The sequence below is a fragment of the Carassius gibelio genome, chromosome B10 (genome assembly GCF_023724105.1).
Source record: "Carassius gibelio isolate Cgi1373 ecotype wild population from Czech Republic chromosome B10, carGib1.2-hapl.c, whole genome shotgun sequence".
NCBI lineage: Eukaryota > Metazoa > Chordata > Actinopteri > Cypriniformes > Cyprinidae > Carassius > Carassius gibelio.
Window position 1 is genome coordinate 15,461,923 of NC_068405.1, and position 4,990 is coordinate 15,466,912.

Here is a 4,990-nt window from a genome sequence, read left to right on the forward strand (position 1 = left end):
TGTTTGTGTAGAAGTAGTTTTTCTTTTGTTAGTCATATACTCATTTTTAATAGTTTTTTTTTCAGTTTTGTGTTGTTTTTTTCTTTTATTAATTGCTTAGCATTTATAGCTGAAGTGATTGCCTCAAAACAACCTGCCTGAAGAACTTCACCACCCCGAGCAAACACAACAGATTTCAAAGCGAATACTTCCTGTGCCTGATCCCTGAACAGTATCTACACCTTCAAACTTCAGAACCAAGCTGAACCATCTCCCAAAACCACCCGAGGAGCCGATTATGCAAATTCAAGGCTAGCTAATTAATTGGCAGTCAAAGAGGAGTGCTCGTCTCCCAAACCCTGCACCACAGAGAACGCTTTCTTGACAGCGGATGGGGGATCGTGCCCAGAGGCAACAACAAAATAACAGAGATTTACAGTGGCTGATGATAATCAAGAACCATAATTGCTTTTTCAATCACAATGATAATGACACAATCTTGATGTAGAGCATTGTAATTGTGCTATTAATATGTATACTCTCTCAGCACTGCAGCCATCTGTTGTGTAGTGAGAGAGAGAGGAGCTCAAAGGCTCTTCAGCACTTTAAGAGGACGCGTTATGCAGCTTACAGCCGTCAGAACGAGGTCAAATGTGTATATAATGAGGGCGTTAAATGGCTGGTTGGCTGGTTAAGAGCAATTTACTCTCTGAGGGGAAACAGTGAAAAGTAATACGCCATGTCAGCAATGGTAATTAAAGATTACAGTGTATTTAAGTGAGAGTTGGAGTCATCAAAGATGGTACCTTGATCTGACAAATGACAACAGGTATGTTTTTTGGCCTGCAAAAAAAAAAAAAAAAAAAAAATTTCAATTGCAAAGCCATTTATATAATCCTATACAAATTAAAACTAAAATATTGTATAAAACACTAAAATATTGTTATTTTGTAAAATAATACACTGTTGTATAATTTTGTTATGAAATCAGTGCTGGCTAAATCAATTCTTTCTCCTGGGAGAAAACTATGCTAAATGTAAACAATTTAGTGCAATAAACCATATAATCAAAGCAGCAAATTAAACAGGCTTATAAATGTTTAAAAAGTGAGGAGAAAACACTGTCGATATCTTGTGTTGTTGAATTCGTAAGCTCTGCATCCGTTCTAAACTACAGTATTATTGCGCAAATCCATCTGCCACTTGATTTAATGTATACAAACGAAGTACACGCCAAGAAAAATAGGTTGTGTGGGATTCTTCTAAAACCAACATGAAAATATGACCTAAAGTGTATTAAGATTCATGACCATAATGTTTTAATGTGTCTAAAGTGAAATATAGGCTATTAAGGTTAATATTATTTGAATTATTTACATTAATTAACTTTAGTTTTATATAAATTTATCTTAACCATTTTTTTTATATAAATGAGATTTGAAGTTATAATCTAATACTAAAATTAAATATATAAACCATTTTATATATTTAAACTACATACGTAAATATGAGTATATAAACCCCCGCTTTCACAGAAAAGGTTTAAGTTTAGTCTCAGGCTATAATGTAAGTCTGAGCTGTTGCCTGATCCTAAAATATATCAGTGCCTTTTGTATTGTCTCAAAATGCAGTAATGTTTTTCTAAGGCACGTTTCATAAAAATGTCTATGTCCTAAAATTGAACTATTGGCCTAATCCGGGCTTAGTCTAAACCCTGTCTGTAAAACCAGGCAAAAGTAACAACATTAATTAATAGAAACAATTGCACAAACAAATAAAGTTTAAAATAAAAAATAAAAATTATATATATATATATATATATATATATATATATATATATATATATATATATATATATATATATATATATATATATATATATATATATATATATACACATACATTAACATAATATTATATATTAATATAATAACATATTATATAAAAAGAAACTGTTTGATACTGTAATATAATATACACAAAGAATATCGGCCAATATACCGATATCTGCCTTTTTTTTATTCCTTAATATCGGTATCGGCCCCCAAAAAATCCATATCAGTCGTGCACTATATTTTATCGAGGACGTTTATTATTTATTATAATTCTTAAGTACATTTTTGTTCATGTTTTTGTGATAAAAAAAAAAATAGTACTTTGTTGGGACGACACTCGATGTTCTGAAGCAAGACGAGCTGAGAGCCACTGTGCTAGATAGTTTTCGATCATAACACAAAATTGACTGGATAGACATATAAATAGAGAAAAATACAGTAAAAGGTGTAAAACAACCACGGAATTAAATCATGGCACACTGAATGTTGGAAACCTACGTGGCAGTATAGTAAAAAATATAAAATATTGAGATGCTAACTGAGTCGAACATTTCCTGCTCCCATTACTGTGAAGTCAGTTCACAATGCTGCTTATAAGCTAATATATATCAGAGTGTCTCTTTTTTCTGAAAAACACCTGTAACGCACAGCCAAAACCTCAGATGATCTCTTAAATAGCTTTATTGCTTTTACTAACGTAGTCACCTAGAGCGGCTGATGAAGTCAATGTGGGCCCAGAGCAACCGGCTGCAAATGATTTATGCTTCAGACCAGAAGCTAATCACCCATTCACCAGGTGTGGGATGTAATACGCTCTCCCTTCTCTCCAGATGGTATAGCATCCAAGAGCCCTTAAGGTTCCTCCGCATCCGATTCTCCCCGCAACGGGATGCGTGGAGCTGAGAGGTTACATACCAAGGCCGCACTGCTCTGCTCGTAATAGCAAGGGAAATTAGATCAAGCACGCCGCAGACCGCATGCCGGCATATGGTACCTTTCAACCGTGAGCCTGCAGCTAACAATGGAAGGAGTATTTTACATGGTGCAATCTCTAATCTCATAAACAATACTAAAGACATGATGTAAGGCTCCAGGGTGCCATGAACGCAGAGGCATATTGCATTTAGATGGAGCCCGTGGGGCCGGAGCTGAAATATGGTGATTTGATTGCAAGCGTCTGTAAATAGCTTTTGCCAGTTCAGTCGGCCTACGCTGACAACACGATTTGCAGCACAGCTTGCTTTGATTCAGTGGGAAATAAAACACACAAACTCACTGCAGAGCCACGCGTTCTGAAGCGAGATGTTTTGAATTTCACCAAAGGCTTCAGTCCCTGAGATCAGAGGCTTGATATAAATATCTGGGCAAGAGACAAATTCGCTCGGCTTCGCTCGCCTTTCCAACTGGCAGGCTTCACAGAGTTCCTTGACATTCCCGTTTGAACTCGTTTGAAAAATCGCCTCCATCTTTAAGCGCTTGCAACAAGATGCAAGAAAAAGATAGCCTGACCGGTCGCAACCTACAATCTTTACTGTAAAGATCCGTAGCGGATTTAATCTCGCACACATGCCCGCCAGCCACTGCCAGATGGAAAGCTGGCACTCGCCACGGCGGATTTCACAAATGGATGCTGTGCAGTGAGGAGCAGAACACTAAACAGATGTCAATTACCAAATCAAAGCGTGAATTACATTATCGGCGCTTTTAGACTTCAGCAGACCTTTGTCTCGCAGCACAAAGTCAATTCGATTTACTGATGCGCACAACGGCAAACTTCCCACTCAAGACGCATCCAGAAGTGAGGAAAATAACTCGATAGCAGGTCAAATGAGCAAGTAACGAGAAATGGCCCTGGAACAGAGAAAGCCGGCTGTGCTAGGGGAGGTGATAAACATTTCCAATTCTCTCTGCCGCGCACACTCGCGCAAGAATGGAGGTGCAAGGAAAGGTGAAAGAGAGAAAAGAGCACTGAAGTTTTTTTTGTGCAAAAAAGGTGTTTAAACTTGACAGCGCCTTAGAGAAACAAAAGTGAGCTGTGATTTCGGCTTCGCTAGCCTGAGGCCGTTCTCAGCAGCTCAGAGTCAGAGCTCTGTAGAGGCAAAAGACCTGCGGTGAGAATCATTTACACACCCTGGATGGATATTTTGTGTCTTTTCTTACACTTCTGTCATACACAACAACATTTACAATCACCCTATGGGCAGATCTGGATGCTGTAGTTATTTTTTTTAATTTATCCTTATATAGGAGCACACACTGCACATCAGACAAGAGAAACTTCACCGCTTCTTAAAGGGACATTACAAGCTATGTATAAATTATTGTTTATGTTTTTGTTTTGTTTTTTGCAAAAGTGATCCAGATGAGGCCAGAGCCTGATTCTGTCATCATTTATTCACCTTTAAGTCTTTGCAAACTTTCTTGAAGAATGTTGGTGACCAAAAAGTTTTAGTTCTCAATGACTTTTACTATATTTTTTCAGACCGTACAATAGATGTCTATGAGAACCAAAATTATTAGCAACATTCTTCAAAACAAATTCTTTTGATTTCCACAGAAGAAAGTAAGTCTGCCTGGAGCAACATGAGGGTAAGAATGACAGATGACAGATTTTCATTCAACCACGCCAAAAAAAGCTAATGTGAAGGTTAGGTCAAACTTCATGGTGTAATTTGGCTCTAAAAAAAGAACATTCTTGTATTTACTGGATTTTTCTACTTTAATGTTAAGTATGTTGGGCCAAATTTGATTGCAAATTAAATGAGAGCATTTTCTAAAGCTCTCATAACACAGAAAACCATTGTTCTGGAGCAAAAGGAGCATGTGAATGGCCAAGTTTTTCATTATGTTTCAATCATTGATCATTTCATCATTGAACATGCATAAGCGTTTCCATGTGTACTCCAGGCTGTGGATCCTGTGATTCTACATGTGACAAGAGCGCCCCCACATGGATCTAAAATTATGTGTTAAACACTATTTTTTCACCATGGATAGAGGATAAATTAATATCAGGGCATATATGTAAAATATTAGTTCATGCAAATGTCTTCAGTGTCCTGTTGGTGCATTTTGTGAGTTGGAGTTTTGTTTTGCCAATGTGGCAACCTCAATTTGATCAGAATGCCAGCCATATTTCCTCCTCAATTTGTGTAAAAAAAAATCCTGAAAGTGTG